General features: G+C 36.2%; 1 protein-coding gene and 1 pseudogene across 3 annotated transcripts in view; both read right to left on the bottom strand.

Annotated features, from left to right (window-relative positions):
- CTNNA3 (catenin alpha 3) overlaps nt 1–21,830 on the bottom strand; it is a 1,725,986-nt gene that overhangs the window by 1,648,786 nt on the left and 55,370 nt on the right. The window contains exon 1 of one of the 3 annotated variants that reach the window (XM_059054940.2): nt 6,151–6,257. The exons of the other annotated variants lie outside the window; for them this stretch is intronic. The gene's annotated coding sequence lies outside the window, so the exon portion shown is untranslated. Of the gene's footprint in view, nt 1–6,150; nt 6,258–21,830 lie in introns of those variants that run through there. 3 annotated transcript variants of the gene reach the window in all.
- LOC131751325 (arginine-fifty homeobox-like) lies at nt 9,566–10,268 on the bottom strand (annotated as a pseudogene).

The raw sequence follows: 21,830 nt of genomic DNA, 5'->3' as shown, positions 1-21,830 counted from the left end.
ATACATACATGTGTATACACACACATCAGGCTAAAGCAAATAAATAATTATATTCATGTTATTAGGAAATAAGATTTCCAGCATAAGAGAAAAAGGAGATACAGATGGCCAACAGGCACATGAAAGATGCTCAACATCACTAATCACCAGAGAAATGCAAATTAAAACTACAGTGAGATATCACCCAACACCTGTCAGAATGGCTACCATCAAAAAGAACATAAATAACAAATGTTGGTGAGGATGTAGAGAAAGGGAACCTTTGTACACTGTTGATGGGAATGTAAACTGGTGCAGCCACCAGTTTACATACTGTGGGAAACAGTATGGAGTTTCCTCAAAAAACTAAAAATAAAACTACCGTATGATCCAGCAATTCCACTCCTGGGTGTATACCCAAAGAAAATGCAAACACTAATCCGAAAGGATACATGTACCCCAAAGTTCATAGCAGAATTATTTACAGTTGCAAGGTTTGGAAGCAACCTAGGTGTCCATCAACAGATGAATGGATAAAGAAGATGTGGTATATAAATACAATGGAATACTACTCAGCCATTAAAAAAGAATGAAATTTTGCCATTTGCAACGACATGGATGGACTTAGAGGGTACTATGCTTAATGAAATGTCAGACAGAGAAGGACAAATATTGTATGTTATCATTTACATGTGGAATCAAAAAATTAAAACAAATTAGTGACTATAACAAAAAAGAAAGAGACTCACAGATATAGAGAACAAACTAGTGGTTACCAGTGGGAACAGGGAAAGGGCAAGATAGGGATGGGAAATTAAGAGCGACAAACTACTAGGTATAAAATAAATGGGCTACAAGATATATTGTACAGCACAGGGAATATAGCCAATATTTCATAATGACTACAAATGGAGTATAATCTACAAAATATCTGAGGGACTTCCCTGGTGGTCCAGTGGCTAACACTCCATGTTCCCAATGCAGGGGGCCTGGGTTTGATCCCTGGTCAGGGAACTAGATCCCACATGCCACAACTAATAGTTTGCACGCCGCAACTAAAGATCCCACATGTTGCAACTAAAGACCCCACATGCCACAATGAAGATCCTGTGTGCAACAATGAAGACTTGGCACAGCCAAATAAATAAATAAGTATTTTTTTAAAAAATTTTGAATCACTATGTTGTACGCCTGAAACTAATATTGTAAGTCAACTATACTTTGATATAAATAAATAAGAAAAAAGATATAAATATAAAATCAAAAATTTTATATTAAGCCCTATAATCTTATTTTGAATTGGAAATATCAATATGATCTCATTACATATTTTTCCCTTCCTAAAAAAAAATCTATTTCCTAGCTATGTTCACATAAAAAAAAAAAAATTGGGCAACAATGGCAACCTGGTGCACAGATTATGCTCCCTATATACTATTTTCCACTAAAAAGACTTAGGCTCCTCAGTGGAAAGGCTGATTGAAGATCTAGTGCAGGAAATGTACAAAATGAGCCTAGAACATCTTCTTGTGGTAGAAATCAAGGCTCACTTGGGTTTTGTCAAAATACTTAGTAAACAATTTAAAGGGGTTCTCAATGGCCAAAAATGGGAAAATTTGAGCATCAAAAGAATAAAAAATTACAATATTCTGAAATATATCCCACATATAAAAATTCAAAAAAAAAAAACTCATTGGTCACCTTCCAAAGTTGCTAGAACACCATCCTCTTTTTCTGAAAATTGATAAACAATGGGAAATAATCAAGTATTTTCCTGATTTTCTGGTATGAACTATACTTTTGACTAATGAAATAATAAGGGAAGGGTACTTTATAGCATGATCCCACCTGATAAAACTAATAATTATAGAATGATAAAGCCACCACTTACAACCCCTTAAAAAATTATAGGCTATACAATTACCAATATGAAGGCTAAAATCATTAAGTGACTGATTAACAGGGAACTATGAGAATCAGGCTTACAGAGCATGAATGCAGTGATCAATTTTAACATTACCAAAAGTGAGATAACCCAGACTCATGTATTAGACATAATATTAAATGGACAATTGATTGTCAAAAAAGGTGTCATGGTAACTCAATGGAAAAAAGGTAGTCTTTTCAACAAATGGTGCTGAAATCATTGAACAGCCACTCATAAAACAGGAACCTTGACCCTTTCCCCACACCATATACAAATATTTACTTGAAATGGATCACAGAGCTAAAGATAAGACCTAAAGCTATTAAATTTCTCGGTGAAAACATAGGAGAAAATTTTTGTAACCTTGCGTTAGGCAAAGGTTTCTCAGATACATCCAAAGCATGATCCATAAAAGAAAAAAAAATCAATAAACTGCTTCAACAAAATTTAACATTTCTGCTCTTTGAAAGGCAATGGTAAGAAAATGAAATGGCAGGGACTTCACTGGTAGTCCAGTGGTTAAGAATCAACCTTCCAATGCAGGGGATGTGCGTTCGATCCCTGGTTGGGGAACTAAGGTCCCACATGCCACGGGTCAACTGAGCCCGCACGCCACAACTACAGAGGAGCCCATACGCTGCAAGGAAGAGCCCACACTCCGCAATGAAAGATCCCACGTGCCACAACGAAGATTCCTCAACTAAGACCCCATGCAGCCAAATAAATATTTTTTTAAAAAAAAGGAAAGAAAAGAAAATGAAATGGCAAACCACAGCTGAAGGATGGGATGAAGCATTTTTAAAACCCATATATGAAAAAGGACTTGTATCCAGAAAATATAAATAATACTTAAAAATCAAAATCTTTTTAAAAAAATTCAGTTTTTTAAATGGGCAAAATATTTGAAAAGACACTTCACCAAGAAGATGACATATAAGCACGTGAAAATGCACATCATAAGTCACTAGAGAGGGCTTCCCTGGTGGCGCAGTGGTTGAGAGTCCGCCTGCCGATGCAGGGGATACGGGTTCGTGCCCCGATCCGGGAGGATCCCACATGCCGCGGAGCGGCTGGGCCCGTGAGCCGTGGCCGCTGAGCCTGCGCGTCTGGAGCCTGTGCTGCGCAACGGGAGAGGCCACGGCAGTGAGAGGCCCGCGTACCGCAAAAAAAAAATAAAATAAAATAAGTCACTAGAGAAACGCAAATTAAGGTCACAATAGTAGGTCACACACCTACTGTAATGGCTAAAATTTAAAAGACTGCCAATACTAGAGCTAGCAAAGACGAGAAGCAACTGGATATCTCACACATTTGCTAGTGAAAATGAAAACTGGTACAGCCACTTTACAAAACAGCTTGGAAATTTCTTATAAAGTTAAACATGCACCCACCCTATGACCTAGCAATTCCACTCCTTAGATATTTACCCAAGAGAAATGAAAGTATATGTCCACCTAGAGACCTATATGCAAATGTTTATGGGGGCCTTATTCACAAGAGTCAGAAACTGAAAACAACTCAGATTTCCATCAACAGGTAAATAAACAATTTATGATACCATTATACTGTCACATGTTATGCAAGAAAAAAATGAACAATAGATACAGGCATCAACATGAATATCTCACAAAAGTATTATGCTAACTGATAGAGTCAGACAAAATTACACACTGCATGATGCCACGTATATGGACATTCTTGAAAGGGCAAAAATATAGGGACAGGAAATAGATCAGTAGTTGTCAGTGACTGAGGGTTAAGGGAGAAGATAACTGCAGACGGCACAAGGAAACTTTGGATTGACTCAAATAGAAATGTTCTATTTGTTTACGGTGGTGATCATATGATTGTGTATAACTGTCAGAACTCATCAAACTGTAAACTTATAAAGAGTGAATTTAATGCATATAAATTTTTCCTTAATAAATCTGACTTCTAAAAACTTTTCTGTTTATCTCTTACCCCAGTGACACAAAAAATATTTCTCGATTACTTCATTTACTATATAATTACAGAATCTACTGATATCCATTGGTTCTATAAGCTCTTTGCATGGATCTCTCACTAGGATCTCTGAACTAATGATTTCGAAAGCTAGTTTGTTTTTCTTAAGCATCCTTGACCACTGTGGTACATCACTCAGTTTATTTGGTGCCTAAATCCTACTTAGCTTCTTAAAAATATTTGCTTCCCAGGTTTCAGATATGTGTGTCCAGGTTATCCACAATCTCATCCCATGCAGCTGATGTGTTATCTATCCGACTGATAATTTTTTCTGGCAAGAACTCTAAGTCAACCTGCATATGTGTTTACAAAACTACAAACATAAAAGCTTTGAGTATTTTCTTTGTTTTTGTTGTGCTTTTTTTAAAAAGATAATCATTTATTGATTTTATTGTTAACAACGGAATATTTTTTTAAATGGAGCCAAATGATTGGCCCTGACTCATCATGTTAATTTAATATCTGAAAATATCACTGAAGATCCTTAGCAAAACTTTAACTGCTACAGTTTTGTCCCTTTTCAATAGTGTTGGGTGAGAGCAGTGAGTTTTTAACTTTGTTCACTTATACAAGCCAGGTTTAGCAGGGTGTGCAACACCAAGTCCAGCGTCTTCAACACAGTAGTTGGTTTTTGAGTATTTGAAGATCAAAGTACATTAAGAAGTCCTGCCTCTGAATTCCTTCCTCCTACCCAACAACATTCTTCCAAGTTAGATTGATCCAATTAATTGTGATCGAACAGAGGTTGAAATTCAAGTTAAATTTATAACCAAATTGAGTAAGGAAGGAAAGTAGCTAATAACAACCTATTCAGAAAAATTTAAAAATACCAGGACTAGATTCATAGATTCATACAAAATTGCCAGATATATTTTAAACATGGGCTTGATCATGTCTGTTCTAATATGTAGATATATGACCTTATTTAAATAACTTCTTGTTTCCAAAAAACTACGCCTCTTTAATCATTCTTCTGAATTAAGTAACAGACCAAATTTTATTCTGCTCCTAGAAAACTTAAAGCCACACTTATGCTTATATAAATCAGCATGTGGGTTAAAAGGGCAGCAGTTCTCCACTTTTTTTCCACCAAAATACGAGTGACATTTAAAGTATATTTAATATTCACTGTCCAACATACTTCTCCCACTCTGGACTGCCACCCTTGGTAAGGGAGATAGCTAGTTTGCATGAAATTCCCCCATAAGATTTCTATATATAACCCTATATTTTCTCTCCCATCAATCCATCATACACCAGTGTCATAAAACCATAGTCAAGAACTGCTGCAGCTCAGCCTTATTCCTGGCTCTGTTTTATATCTCATACATATTTTTCTTTCTACTTTCACTCTACTTTTATCCTTTCTTGAATTTCACATAGCCTTGTAAGTCACCTTAAATCCTTTCTAGAACAAGGTAAGGAATAAATAGACAATCGTTCCATGTATCTGCAAAAGCAATCTCTTCTCATTTACCCTAGATAAAGCCTTAAAACTTTAACTACTTGCAGCCTCTTAACTATTCTCTACCATATTAAACATACAAGTATCAAAATCACAAGTTCCTATTTTTTTGTTTTATTAATTCTCTTTTTAAAAATATTAGGGCTGCATACAGAAAATACAGGAAAAGTATCCAAGCACAATTTAAGTTTAGAGGCCTATAATAGAAATTAAATTGTTTGCACAAAGAACCTGCTTGCTGCGTAAATTTTGTGTCTAAAGAATGTAAAGCTTCCAGTGTCTTGTATACAGTTACTCAAATAGTAATAGCTCAGCTACAGAGAAGGAATTTTTAAGTGCTTTGATATAAAACTACTATAGCTTGGGCATTGGCACACAAGAATTTGTTTCAGCGCTATTTTTAAAGCCACTAATAAATACTTCAAATACCAGAACTGAGCCTCTGCTCAACTGAGTCTGCCTCAATTGACGTGAAAGAAAAAGTATGTAAGAGAATCACATTTTTATTTAAAACTGAAATGCCTGCTAATCTACTTGGAAAAGTATACATAAAATTGGAACTTTCATAAAGTAGTTTAGAGTTTAGTGTTGTTAAAAGGAAAATTAGTTATAAAAGTAATAAATGCACAACATAGTAGTTTCTATTCATCCCATTTTATAGAAATAATGTCCTTTAATTTCCCCCAAAGTTATCTAGCCAAGTAACACATAATCTATAATTAGGATTTTGCCTTATAGCAAAGTTTGATTTTAAAAAGTTTGACACTTCACTCACCTACTGCAGGACAGAGTATTGCCCATATACAGATACTAAACCAACTGTCTAAGCAAGTTCTTGTGTTTAGAAATTCAGTGCCACTGTTATGGCTCACAATTTGGCTTATGATGAGATGCATTTGTAAGCAAACAGCCTGACAAGCACCCTAGTGTATTTCAGGATGACTGACAGGACACAGCGCCTCAAACAGGAAAGGGGGATGGGTGCTCTTAAAGCAACATACCAGTGAAAGGCAACATTAAACAGAATCAGATTGAAATAATATTTTTCAAGTTTGCAATGAAACAATAACATATTGTCCAATTCAAGCTTTTAAACATAACTTTCATGTCATTATGTGCCCAAAACACTGTAAATTCCAAACAGACTTTAAGAATTTAAAATATAGAAAGAAAAAATTTAAAACAAACATGCTAAATGATACTTCCCTGTACCTATCAAACTTCTAAATTACTTAAGACTATTCCAATTATTTTTACCAGAAATTAGGTCAGGGTACCCAGAGAAAAGCAGTTCTTATCTCACCTCTAGATATTTGCCAATCACTCTTACAATAGTAATTTAACTAACAAAAGTAATTTAAATATCTTGGATTATTCAAATCTCTTATTGAAGATGGGGGCAGGAGATCTATATATTTTGCCCCTGCTGTGTTTCTTCTCTGTGACCTACTTCCATTGTTAAAAAATAGATCATTGGGTTAGGAAGTTTCAATTATGGGTATTTCCATATTAGTTTTACTTGGAAAATATTTATTTAAGTGATACATTGGCTTCATTCTTCACTTTCATAATTTTTCCTATATTACCTTACAATACTCTGCACTGTTCAATCTTTTTATACAACAATCAGCCCCATTTTTAAAACAAAAAAAGCCACTTTTTTTTCATAATATTCATAGTATTTATTTATAATGCTTTTTATTTCTGTAAGGTTGGTAGTTACATCCCATTTCTGATTCTAGTAATTTGATTCTTCTTCCTTTTCCCCCTCCTCTCCCCCCTCCCCCTTCCCCTTCTCCTCATCTTCTTCCTTCTTCATCTTCTTCCTCCTCTTCTTCTTCTCCCTCTTTTTCTTATTCTTCGTCTTATTCTCAATCTAGCTTGCTTGGATTTCATTGGTTTGCTCTATTGTTTTTCTATTCTCTGTTTCATTTATTTCCACTTTAGCCTTTACTTCCTTACTTCTCCTTGCTTTGGATTTATTTTGCTCTTCTCTTTCTAGTTTCTTAGGGTGAAAAGTTACTGATTTGAAAGCAAAACTATGGAGACATGGATCAGTGGTTGCCAGAGATTAGGGGAGAGGGAGGGATGAATAGGTGGAGCACAGAGGATTTTTAGGGCAGTGAAACCCTCCTATATGATACTGTAATGGTGAATACATGACAATTACATATTTGTCAATTTTCGTATAATGTACAACACTGAGAGCAAACTCTAATGTAAACTATGGACTTTAGGGGATAAAGATGTATCAATGTAGGTTTGTCTGTTATAACAAATGTACCACTCTGGTGTGGATTGTTGATAGTGGGGGAGGCTGTGTGTATGTTGGAGCAAGGGCTATATGGGAAATCTCTGTACCTTCTGCTCATTTTGCTGTGAAATGAAAATTGCTCTAAAAAATAAGACTATTAAAAAAATCAAAAGTAATTTTTTTAAAAAACCAATAAGCAAAAAACCTCACAACCTAAGGGCCAATGTCTCTACCGTAGGTCTGCAGTCTTGCCCTGCAAGATCCCTCTGTGATGACCCAGAATGTGATGGGTAACAGGACGTTCAAACCTGCTATTGCCACTATCTCTAATACTTTTCCCCAGTGAATGCTGATCCAGTTATTGTTATTATATAATGTATGCTACCAGATTATTCACATAATTTCTCCCATGCTTGCTTAATTGCTTAGAAATGTTCTTTTTACTTTCTAAATTGCAGGAGAGGTTGGAGTTTCTTCTAATTAAATTGCCTTATGATCAAAGAATGCTGTTTGTATGTTATTGAGTTTGTTAAGATTTGCTTCATGGTCTAATATGTAGTCATTACGCACTTGAAAAGAAGTGTATTCTCTACCAGTTGAATGCAGAAATCTATATACTTTCATTAAATCAAGCCTATTAACTGTACAGTTAAAATCTCTACCCATATGAAATTTTTATTCACTTGACCTATGGATAAAATCATCTATTATGACCATGTATTTGTTAAGTTTCCCCAAGAGTTTTGTTAATTTTTACTTCATATATTTTGGGAATATGTTAAATGTATAAAAATTCAGAATTATTGTATCTTTCAGGTTAATTGTTCCCTTTATCCTTGCCTAATATACTTTTACTTCCAACAAAATGTTTTGCCTTAAAGTTTAATTGGATAGATATTAATATAACTATGCCAGCTTCTCTCCTATTTAAAAAAAGTTTGATTTGAGATCTTATTCTTTAAATAAAGGCTTTTGCAGCTACAGATTTCTTTGTAAGCACTGATTTAGCCTCATCCCGTAAGTTTTGGTATATTGTGTTTTTGTTTTCACTCATCTTTGCATATTTCCTAACTTTCCTTCTAATTTCTTCTTTATCTATTGGTTATTTAGGAGTGTGCTTTTTAATATCCATATATTTGTGAATTTCCTGAATTTTCTTCTGCTATTGATTTCTATTTTCATTCCATTGTGTTTGGAGAACATGCTTTATATGACTTTAACCCTGTTAAATTGATTATTTTATGGCTTCAAATGTCTTTTATTCAAAACATTTCCAATGTCCATTATTAAGTTTTAAACTTTTTGGTACAGATGTCTTAATTTTCTTAGTTAATTCCTAGATACTTTATATTTTTCATTGAGAGGTACTTATTTTGAGAAGTGCCATTAATTTTGTTCATTAATCATATAGCTGGAAAATTAGCTTAACTGTCAAGTTTGTTGGAAATGTAAGTTTATAAACCTGCCATTAAAAGTGGATGACCCCTAAAGGCTACTGACCTTTTAAAAAGTCAAAGATAGTTTTAGGAAGAGGGAATTTTGGAGTCTCATTGGCCATCGAAGGGACTAGGAAGGCCTCTCCAGGGAGAGTTGTGGGGCTGACTGTGTAGTACTGAGCTATACTTGCAGGAAACTCCTAGTTTTTACAACATTTCCATGGAAATCAAAGCAACACTGAGCCAGATATTTGGGTTAAAAGCAGACAAAGGCAAGAGCATGTACAAGATGCAAGAAGATCCTTTTCCTATACCGTCTGATATTTATTAGTACTTTGATCAGAGACATCCAAAGTATACCATACTGGAAGGGTTCTGGAATTCCAGTCTGTCTCTCAGACTATAGGCTGCAAAGCTCCAGTTTGTCATACTGAAGCAGGTTTGCCCAGGAGATAAACCTACAGCTGGATCAGCAAAGATGCTAAGAGAGGAACTCTATTCTAACTGGGCCTTGTCGGTGAGAGATACTAATACAGAGAGTGGAAAGAAGAGCTGGCTATCTCATCCTCATCAGGAAAACTGTACAGTTCCATGATTTGTGCTATGTCATAGGCATCAGAGTACAAAGCAGGAACTGAGGCCACTCGCCTCTCCAATTGAGGATCTTACATTTGGACATCACTTGTAGCAATCTCAGTGATGCCAGAGCCCCCTGCCCAATGGAAAGGTTCTAAGGGCTGAGGTGAGTGGGAGCTATAGGAATCTGAAACTGCAGGGAGAAAAGAATGAGGACTGTTTATGCTGTGGGCACATTCTTGGCTGGAAGGACCGATTGCTGCTCTTGTTGCTGTTGCTTCTTCCTCTTTTTGAACCGCCAGTTCCTAAATCAAATTTTTACTGTTGACTCTGGTAGGCTGAGTTTTAAAACAAGTTCTCTCTGGAGGTTTTTATCTGGAAACATGTTACAGCTAAACAGAGCCTTCAACTCTTCATGCTGTGTGTGTGTGTGAATGAGGTGCGTTCGTGAGGCTTCTTCCATTTTGTGGGACCAGTTGGTATCTGTGAATCAACCTCGAAGTTCATACTGGAATCATCCATGTAGACAAAAGGGTCTGGTTGGGGATTCTCTTGGTCTATTTTGTTCATCAGGGGTGCTGACATATGGCAGGGAAGGCCTGTCATGAATTCCCTTGGAGTGCCCATTTTCAAGCCCTCTTGATGTGTCTCTCTGGAAATGCAGTTTCTTTTCAGCAATTCATTTTTAAACGCAATCCCACATTTAGCCAGCAGAGGGTATCATCTGATTCTGAAAGGCCACAGTATTGAGTCCAATGACATTTCTTTCTATACTTGAACTAGGAACTGGGGCACACCATCTCAACTTTCCATATTAAATATCTTTAGAAATATCCCATTTTATTTGCCCATATAAATTTGACTTACAGAGCCCATATTAGTGTTTAATATTTCTCATCTGTGACAAAGTCTACCATTATTTCTTCGTCTATCAACTCAATCACATGAATCAGAATTGGGTTCAATCATCACAATGACTTTGCACAACTCTAGATCTTCTGGGACAAAAAGTCAAACAACAAAAACTCTACATAAAGATTCTAAGCCCCATTAGAAAATCCAAAAACAAATTCCAAAAAATAAAAATAAAACTGCCCTATTAAACAAAATAATTTCTCTTCAAAGTTTACACACGACATTTATAAACTGTTTAATATTTTCTAATTGCCCTGTTTAATATTTGCTGTCGATTATATATTAGGAGCTATAGGGTAATATTAGAAGATATGTTTCCTGTTATCACTGCATTATTTCTCATGAGCATGAAATGTTATGACTAACAAAGTACTTATACAAGCTGCAAATTCTTTATTTTACAACTTAACACCCACTTCAGTTTGGAAAAGGATGAACATTGATTTGCCTGATTTACCCTAAAAATAAAGATCTTACTATCTAATTAGCTAACATCATTGACTACCACAAATTTATCTTGACCAAAGATAAAAATTTTCTACACTTCTCTAAAGCTATTATCACAAACATCAAGTCTACTGTTAACTATGGCAAAAATAAAACAGATCTAAAGGCTCAGAGTGATCTCTCCTCTCATGTTCCCAGGCTTGCCACTAATGACATATCCTTTATACGAAAGTATTAAATTTTCCAAAGAGAAAAGAAATAATCATTCTCTTCCTCAGTTGTGATTCAAAATAGGAAATTATAACTTCTTTAAAAGAGAATTCCATTCCTTATAATGAAAGCAAGTTCGGGATTCTTCACTCTATACAATTATTTTTAATACCTGAATATGGCAGTTTCTTTCCTCATATAGTAACTAATGGTAGCCATGTAAAAATTATATTTTACATTTGGAAATGAAGTATAACATCTCAACCGTTATTGATTCTTTCATAAAATTTTGTAACTTCAATTTTCTAAACTGATGTATTCTCTTTAATATAAAAGTGATACTTAAAATTATTTCTCAAATTAACTTATAAGATAAGCATCCAGGAGGAAACTGAAAAGTCTGTTTTGCAAGTAATTTGCTTATCCTTCTTACCTATCACTCACACATTTTAGAATATACAGATAACTTTTTTTTTTTCTGTTTTCAGTTAACCACTTAATTCCACTTTACTTTCCAACTCTGAGTTTGGTTCCCTGACACAGGCACTCCTGAACTGAGTCTCATTTAATGATTTTTTGTTTTTCCAGGTGCCTTAAGAACCTATATCTAAAGGCCTTATTAGACTCCATTCTATTTGTGGCTTAAAAAAACAATGGGGAGCTAGAAATTCAGAATCCTGGAGCTCAGGAGAAAAGTCAAGATATGGTAACTACGCATCCATGTTACACCTTAAACCATGACACTAGAAGAGCTCTCCCAAGGCTGAGCAGAGGGAGATAAGGCGCCAAAGATAGTACTTTGCAAAACAAGTACCCACTAAGGGTAGGAAAAGAAGAGAAGTCGTGAAAAGAATAGGCAGAAAGGCAAGACCAACTTAGTTCAGATTCAAGCCCTACTTAACTTTGCTTTGCCTCGTCCACATTGACTCCCATTTACCCTGGTTTCTTCATGTGAAGTGAGACCTATAAAGCTGATATGAAGGGTAATTACTTATAAAATTACTCATAGGTTCTAATGGAGTGCTAATTATAGTATTAAATAATTCATTAGTCAATTATTTTTATCTTGTGGAAAGATAAGTTTCTCTTTGTGGAATTCTACTTTTCCAAATCCAGATGTCATTGAATTTTAGAAGACTGCTGTGAGAGATAATAGATTGCCCATCTGATTTAAAAGTTGGTAAAGAGTCATTAAGTTCACACATTTTTATTTAGCAAATTAAATCCATTTCACCAAGGGAAGTTCTACCCCATCCATGATAATAATTTATAATTAGGTAACACGGGTTCATCGTCCTAAAATGGAAGAGCTTAAAAGCTGCTTCCAACAGATGAATGGATAAAGAAGATGTGGCACATATATACAATGGGAATATTACTCAGCCATAAAAAGAAATGAAACTGAGTTATTTGTAGTGAAGTGGATGGACCTAGAGACTGTCATACAAAGTGAAGTAAGTCAGAAAGAGAAAAACAAATACTGTATGCTAACACATATATATGGAATCTAAAAAAAAAAGAAAGAAAATGGTCAGAAGAACCTAGGGGCGAGACGGGAATAAAGATGCAGACGTACTAGATCGTGGACTTGAGGATACCGGGAGGGGGAAGGGTAAGCTGGGACAAAGTGAGAGAGTGGCATGGATATATTTACACTACCAAATGTAAAATAGATAGCTAGTGGGAAGTAGCCACATAGCACAGGGAGATCAGCTAGGTGGTTTGTGACCACCTAGAGGGGTGGGATAGGGAGGGTGGGAGGGAGGGAAACGCAAGAGGGAAGGGATATGGGAACATATGTATATGTATAACTGATTCACTTTGTTATAAAGCAGAAAGTAACACACCATTGTAAAGCAATTATACTCCAATAAACATGTTTAAAAAAAAAGCTGCTTCCAAAGTCATAACAACTGCTTAATAAACACAAGACATACTAACACATATTAATAAATTATGTATATTATTTAGAGGATTGAGTATGGCCATGGAATGGTTTAAGGACAGAATACAAAACTAAAAGCAAAACAATGACAAGAGAAAGAAAGAAAGAAAGAAAGAGAGAGAGAAAGAGAGAGAGAGAGAGAGAGAGAGAGAAAGAGAGAAAGAAAGAAAGAAAGAAAGAAAGAAAGAAAGAAAGAAAGAAAGAAAGAAAGAAAGAAAGAAAGAAAGAAAGAAAGAAAGAAAGAAAGAAAGAAAGAAAAAGAAAGGAAGGAAGGCAGGCAGGCACCTCTGGTGTCTTGTTCCCACATAAGACTTATGGAGTTGTGCCAATCTGCTTCATTCCAGAGCAGAGAGCCAGTCAGTCACTGAGACTATATTAGAAAGAGAAGAAGGAAATCTTTCTCCCACTCTCTGTTTCCAAAGATAATAACAGAAAACTAGAGCATGATGGATTTCACTACCAAGTAGCCAGGTTTATTTTACTCTTGTCCCCACTGACCCTCTAAAAGTCAACTCTACTAATTTTGCATTATGGAACACAGGAAAAATATGTACAAACACAAAGAAAATCCATTTTTCAAAGCTTACAATATCCCTAAATTGTCCAAAAAATAACTGCTACCATCCCTAAATTTAAACCGTAACATCAGACCTTCAACTGTAGTGAAAAGAATGGTGCTTATCACAGAGGAAAGAAAAATAATTAAACTCAGTTGTTAACATAGTGAATCACATTTTTTTTACTCTAAATAATGACCTTGACCAATAGTCTGAGTAACCCACACAATGACCCGACTCATCCCAGCTTCTTCCCTCCTGGGTCTTGAATACAAAGAATTAGACTGACACAATCAATCATGCTCCTCTGTGAAGTTCAATTCATGCAACTGGTCTGTGAAAAGCCTGTTTTTTTGTTGTTGTTTTTGTTGTTGTTTTTATCATATTCTGCATCCCTCAGCCTCAGTTCCATTTCCCTCCCTCCTTCCTATAGGCATCCAGTCTGTAGTATTTCATGGGATACCTTTCCAATCAACTTTCCATAACTTTTTTTACATATGATATATATACCTTTACAATGGTATATACCTTTGCAATGGTATATGGCCTTATGTGTGTGTGGATTTTTAAATTTACACAAACAGTATTGTACTTCCCATCTCTTCCTACTTCTCAATCTCTCTCTCTCTCTCACTTTCTCGTCTCAACATTACATTTTCACAGTCTATTGATGTCAAACTATAACCACAGGTTAGCTCACTCAATACATAGACCCAGCTCCCCCTTGCCCTTCACTGCTATGGAAGCAAGACATTAGATGTCCCAGCCTACTTTGCAACTCAGAATGGCATATGACAGAATTCTGGCCAATGTGATATCAGCAGATGTTTGCTGAGAGGGTTTCTGGCAAAGCTTTTGCTTTCCCTATAAAAAGGATGTCAGACAATGTTGCCATAGCCCTTCACCCATCCTTCTATTATCTGTGGTATGATGCCTGGACATAAAGCAGTCTTACTGCAAACCTGAGGAGGAAAGATGACAGAGCAGAAGTACAGAAAGAGCTTAGGTCTTTGATGTTATCAGTTCTGAACTTCTCACCTAAAGATTTCTTATTATTTGAGAAAAATGAGTTCTCAATTAATGTGATTGATTTAGTTTGTTCTTTTATTTTGCATTTGTAGCATTTTATCAGATGCATTTATAATGTATTTTATCTGCCCATATCCCTATTCAAGTATATTTAGGTAGTATTCAACCCTTTACTATAGGAAACAATGCTATAATAAACATTCTCATATATATATTTTTGTGTACCTATGCAAGAGTCCCTCTAATATACATATATATTCTGCTGTGGGCTGAATTATGTCCTACACAAAATTCATGTTTGTAGTACCAACCCCCCGTATCTCAGAATATGGCTTTATTGGAAACAAGGTCTTTAAGGATGTGGTTAAGTTAAAATGAGGCCATTATGGTGGGCCTTAATTCACTATAAGTGGTATCCTTATAAGAAGAGGAGGTAAGGACACCGACACACACAGAGGGATGACCATGTGAGGATACAGAAACAAAAAACAGCTATTTGCAAGCCAAGGAGAAAAGCCTCAGGAAAAAAACAAACCTACTGACACCTTGATCTTAGACTTCTAGCCTTCAAACTATGAGAAAATAAATTTCTGTTGTTTAAGCCACCCAGCATGTGGTATTTTCTTATGGCAGCACTAAAAACTAATACAATTCAGAAGTAGAATTTCTGGGTCAGAATGTATGCGAGTATTCAATTTCAACAAATACTACCAAATTGGTCTCCAAAATATTACCAGCAGACCACATGGACTCACATGTCTCCATCTCCTCACCAGCACAAGATACTACGTGACATTTCAACTACTGCCACCATGGGAGGTACAAAGTTGATCTCATTGTTGATTTAATTTTCATTTCTGATTACCAATGTAATTGGTGATCTGTTTTAGGTTAACTAGCTGAAAACACTCCTTTCTGTGGACTGCTTACCTATATTTTTTTACAAATTTTTCTCCTAGGTTGCCTGTTTTTTCTTAATAATTTCCAAAAATTCTCTGTATATTTTATATATAATCCTTTGTCAATTATATTCCTCGAAAATATCCTCTCCCTGCTTACTATGTCTCTCTTTGTATTCTTTTTTTTTTTTTTTCTTTTGGCCATGCTGCACAGCATGCGGGATCTTAGTTCCCCGGCCAGGGATCGAACCTGTGTCCCCTGCAGTGGAAGTCCGGAGTCTTAACCACTGGACCACCAGGGAAGTCCCTCTCTTTATATTCTTAAACATTCCACCATCTGTATATAAAAGTTCTATTTTCTTCACATCCTTATAGATACTAGGTTATTGCCAGACATTAATTTTTGCCAATCTAATAGGTATGATAAACTATCTCATCATTTATTTAATCTGTATTTACCTGATAACTAGTGAAACAAGCTAAATGTCTTTTCACTTATGTATTGGTCATTCCAATTTTCTCATCTATGAATTACTTTTTCACTTATCATGGACCCATTTCCCTGTTAAGATTGTTCTTTTCCTCATTAATTTTTTAGGAGTTCTTAGATCATTTTCATTGAATGAGTCTATGAGCCAGCTATTTCCACAATAATGCTACATAAGAAACCACCCTAAAACTCAGTGGGATAAAACAACATTTATTCTCTCTTGTACATTTTCAGGTTGGCTGGGGGCCAGCTAAGGCAGGATGGGCCTGGCTGGGCTTATTCCAAGCTGTAGTTTTGGAATCCAGATCTATTCTACATGTTTCTCATCCTCCTTGGACAAGCCGGCTACCAGAACCATGTTTTTCCCATGGCAACAACAAAAATACAAAGACAATTGGAAACACAGTGCCTCTTAAGATATAAGCTTCAAACTAGTACTCTGCTTCTTCTGCCCACATTTCAATGGGCAAAGCAAGTCACACAACCAAGTTTAACACTAATGGTGCAGGGAAATATACTCTGCCTCTAGTGGGAAGAACTGCAACATCATCTGGCAAAGGGCCTGGATACAGGGAAGGAAAAGAATGGGGGAAAATAATGCAATCCTTTTTTTTTTTTTTTTTTTTCCGGTACGCGGGCCTCTCACTGCTGTGGCCTCTCCCGTTGCGGAGCACAGGTTCCGAACACGAAGGCTCATAGGCCATGGCTCACAGGCCCAGCCGCTCCGCGGCATGTGGGATCTTCCCGGACCGGGGCACGAACCCGTGTCCCCTGTATCTGCAGGAGCACTCTCAACCACTGCGCCACCAGGGAAGCCTGCAACCCATTTTATATGAATGATTTATAAATATATCCTCTCAGTTGCTAGCTTTCATTTATCTTCTTTTATGTTATTTTTTCCACAAAGAAGGGTTTTATATTAATATAATTAAATATTTCAGTCTTTTACTTCATTGCTTATGTTTTGGGGGTCTTACTTAAGAAATTATTTCCTACCCTAAGACCATAATAAACATGCTCCTATATTTCTCCCTAGAAGAATGCAATCAAGGGGATCAATAATCAATAGGTTTTAACTTAGCATGTGCATAAATGCAAGATTATATGATATAAACTAAGGCAGCAAAGTTAAACAAGTAATCAAATTTTTTAAAATTACCAAGGATGACTAATTATTACTAGTGAAATTTTGAGCTTGGTCTTTTAAAAACATTAATGGATACAGACTGAAAAAGATGAAAAATATGCAAGAATCGTAAAGAATCTCACAAAACTTGATATTCTTTCATTAACATATATTTATTGATCTAAGCTATATTTTTAAGATTGATGAGCACAAGACCACAGGAAAATATATATAGTCTTCTCAGGTCATGACATCTTGGAAAAAGAAAAAAGAAACTTTTACAGAACTTAGCTATTATAAAACAATATAAGTTATGATGTCATATTTGTAAACTATATGTATATATGTGCTAATAGTAGGGACTATTTGAATAGTTTGGGGTAAAAGGGAGGTCCCATCTATTAATTTTTCAAATTAAAACCACTTCCCAATTGCCAGACTGGCAGGGAGCCCAGTATCTCTCTTATTCCTCAAATTGTTCAAGAACTCTGGGGGCCTCTTGATCCACATACCTCAGAGAGAGAAAACCAAAGAATTTTACTGGAATACAAGTGGGCCCTGTTGAAGGCTGCTGCTGTTCTGCTCCTGGCACACAGTTTACTCATGAAAACTGATCCCCTGCAGTTGCATGTGACCCTTCCACCTGCTGTGCTCTTGCCTTTGCTTTTTTTTTTTTTTTGCTTTTTTGTATTTGCTGCTGCAAATACAGTGGTCACAGTGATTCTTCAAGAGAGAAGCAGTCTGCTCCCTTAGAGGTATAGCATGGCAGACACGCCTAAAGCTTTTAAGTTCACCAAGAACCAAGTGGCTGGGTCAGCAGGGCCTTTTGCCTCCAGTTACACAAATGCCCAAACAGCCTCTCCCATTGGGCAATGCAGGCTACAACAAGCAGTCCTAGCCTAAGGTCTTTGATGTTTTTTTCTTGCTAGGTCCTTTTTTTAATCGGGACCAGTTCAATGCACAAAAAACTTTCTAATAATAAATGCAAGGAAGGAGTCCAGGTCTTCACTCTTTTCCTCTCTGAAGGTTCCCAGACTCTACAAACTTCTTCCAGTCCTCGCAGTGTTGACCAGCCCTGAAGGTGAAGAAAGACTGTGAAGGGCAACCTTTACAAAACCAGAAAAAGACCCTGCTACATCAGTACCTGAGACACAAAAGGATAAAGACTCATTAATGGTTTCAAACACTGGTGGGGGGGGGGGGGGGATTTCTCTTACCTTATAGTTGCCAGATAAAATACAGAATGACCAGTTAACTTTGCATTTCAGATAAACAATGAATAATTTTCTGGCATATGTCCTATGCCAGAAACATACTTATACTAAAAAACTTATTAATTTGTTTACCCAAAATTCAAACTTGTGTGTCTTGTATATTTATTTGTTAAATCTGGCCACTCTACCTTATCTTACTGCATGAATGGAACAAACTGGGAGGAGGGGGACCTAGAACTCCCTCGTGCCTAAATTTAAAGCAGCCACAGAGCCAGACCCTCACGTCCATGTATCTTGACATCCTATCAGAGACTTGAGGCTGAGAGAGCCAACCAAAAAGTCAGCTCTCACCCTGTTACTGCACAGCAGCTGCTTTTTAGATAGCCAGTGATATTTCCTGGCCACCTCCCAGCAATATATTTCTAACTACACTCAGCTGGAAGATTTTAGTTCCCAGAAATGCAACACAGGATAAAAGAGGACAAGGGAAGAATGACATATTGTGCCCTGGGATATTAGAGCCCCAACAGTAGGAGCAGAAACACACAAAAACACTGGCAGAGGCTATTCTAGAGATTAGGTTTTATGCGTCTCTTTTAGAAAAGTGAATCTGAATTGCTTCAAATTATCTAAGATTAAATTTACCTCCAAGTAGAGGACCAAACAATAGGAATAGAAGAATAGTTGCCCCAAATGAGTATAAAGCTCCTGTAGCCCAGAAATTCAGCAAGATACTTGCCCTCCACTTTAAGAGTTGAGAGGGAAATTCTGTAGTTCCAAAATTGATAGTGACAGAGCTCAAAAATGATATACATATGTATATATCTCACTTATGACAAACACCAGGACTGAATAAAATCTCTTGTCTTTCAAAATAAGTAAATAGAAAAAAATCCAAAATTAAAAGACTGTATAACAATAAAAGAGAAAGACAAGGGAAATTATCCTCAAGACAAAAGAAAATTTAGAATACATCTACTCTGTGCTCTCAGTAAAATACCCAAACTTAAAAATTCTAGGTAAGAAATGATGGAAATGTTAAGTAAAATGAAAAGAAAGTTGACTGAAGTGAAAGGTCAAGATAAAAAGAGATGTGGCAAAAATTTTTAAGTAAAAGAATTCAGCAAACCCAAAGAGACAATAAAGTAATTAAAACCTGCCCTGAGGAATCACTCCTCTCCTTTATCATCTGCCTATCAGCAACTTCATCATTCAGAGAGCAAAAGAAACTAAGAATGGAAGGGCTACCCTGGGCTTAATTCTTACCAACAAAGAGGAATGTGTTAGTGAAGTCAAAGTGACAGGAACCTTGGGAAAAATTGAACGTATCACCTTAGAGTTAATTACAGCTAAGGAAGAAAACCAAAAGCAAAGTAAGACAAGTACCTTAGGTTGCTTAGCAGTCCACAGAAAATATAAGAATTTCCCAGAGGCAGAGATTCTAAAATGAAAGACAGAAAAAATAAAACCCACTACTGCAATCACAAATGAGGGAGGAAAAAAATGGGAGAGAACATAGGCAAATATAACTCAATGTGCTATACAAGGTGCTTTCTAAAGACTGAGATTTTTAAAGGACATACAAAAGACGGAAAAGGGTAAATGTAAGGATGAATACATACGTGTGGTATTAGCCTATTAGAAGAGTGGACTAAAACTACAATGAGCAAAGACTTGTAAAAAACACACAAAACAACACAAAAACTTTTAGGTTGCATGTGAGGGTAGAAGGACAAAAAAGGTACAACCTCCCTCCTCCTATGTTAACAAGGTACAGAGAGGAAGCAAAATGACAATATTCTGAGTTTGCTTTCATACTATCTACTAAGGAACATGGTCTTTAAAATGGAAAAATTGTGCCAACAATCTTGAGAAGAAATTGATAAACCACAGGAGAAAAGATAGTGGGAGAATGTTTAACTGTTTAGATAAATGTCCTTTTCCAGGTGTATTTTAGTACAGCAGGGCTTCTCATTCCCAGCACTACTGACATTTTAGGTTGGATAATTTGTTATGGGGGGCTGTCTTGACTTGTAGGATGTTTAGCAGCATCCTTAACCTCTAACCACTAGATGCCAGTATCACCAGCCTCCTCGTTGTAACAATCACAAATGTCCCTAGAGATTGTCAAATGTCTTCTGGGAAGCTAAAGTACTCTAGGTTGAGAACCACTATATTGCAGAGCACTAAAAATCTGCATATATTATCACAGAATTATTGTTAGCATCTTTGAGTAATCATGGCATTGGGAACTGACAAATGTTATCCCATATATCAAAAAGGTAGGTTCTGAAAATTTGATGTTCATCCACAGCAAATTTTAATACAGTATCAAAATATTATTAATTGGAAAAGAGAGCAATGATCCTGTGAATTCTGGTATAGTTTTATTAAGAGCCACTCATACTAAACTAATTTTTCTCTTTTTTTCAATTTCATAACTAAAGAGGGTAAATTGGTTTCACTAAAACATCTTTTAAATCTTTTTTAAAATCTTCTTTGACAAGCTAAAGAAATGTTAGCTGTCTCATATACTGTTGGCTGAAGTAAATATTGGTAAAAATCTTTTAGGGAGGCATTCTGGCAATATCCATAAATTTTATATGCACAAATTCTTAGACTAAACAAATACATTTAGGAATCTGAACATGTGTACAAAGATGGATGTCAAGGACAGCAGTATTTTTTGTGATAATAAAAAGCTAGAAACAACCTAAATGTGCATCAAAGAGGGACTAGTTAAATAAATTGTCATATATTCTTTCATTGGTGTGATTTGAACTGTAACCAAAGAAAAAGTCTTAGGAAGTATACAGAATCCAATTAGATTTCATTTGCCTAGAAGTAGGGGAGATATTAAAAATATTTAACAACTAGCATGGCTTAGGTCCCAACCAATCACAGTCTAGCCTGGAGCTGGGTCTTGGAAAGCCCCATCTATGCAAGGTGTTCACCCTTTAGCTGCTAGGTCTAGGGGAGGTCTAGAGGGTCCTAGGTAGAGACCAAGTGGAGGAAGGCCACTAGTGAGGGGGAGAGGGAGTACAAAAGCATTTCATATTTTAATAATTTGTATGGCCTTACTGGGGAATATCAGTCCTCACCAAGAGATAGACACAACATTAAAATAATCCAGAATAGCACAGAACAATAAATTGGTTAAATTCAACCAAGTGGCAGCTATGATGAAGAGTAAATTCATACATACTGATGTGGAACAATTCTTTTTGTGTGTGTGTGTGTGTGTGTGTGTGTGTGTGTGTGTGTGTGTGGTACGGGGGCCTCTCACTGCTGTGGCCTCTCCCGTTGCATAGCACAGGCTCCGGACATGCAGGCTCAGCGGCCATGGATCATGGGCCC

The sequence above is a fragment of the Kogia breviceps genome, chromosome 2, assembly GCF_026419965.1.
Source record: "Kogia breviceps isolate mKogBre1 chromosome 2, mKogBre1 haplotype 1, whole genome shotgun sequence".
Lineage (NCBI taxonomy): Eukaryota > Metazoa > Chordata > Mammalia > Artiodactyla > Physeteridae > Kogia > Kogia breviceps.
This window is presented reverse-complemented; position numbering and strand designations above follow the sequence as displayed.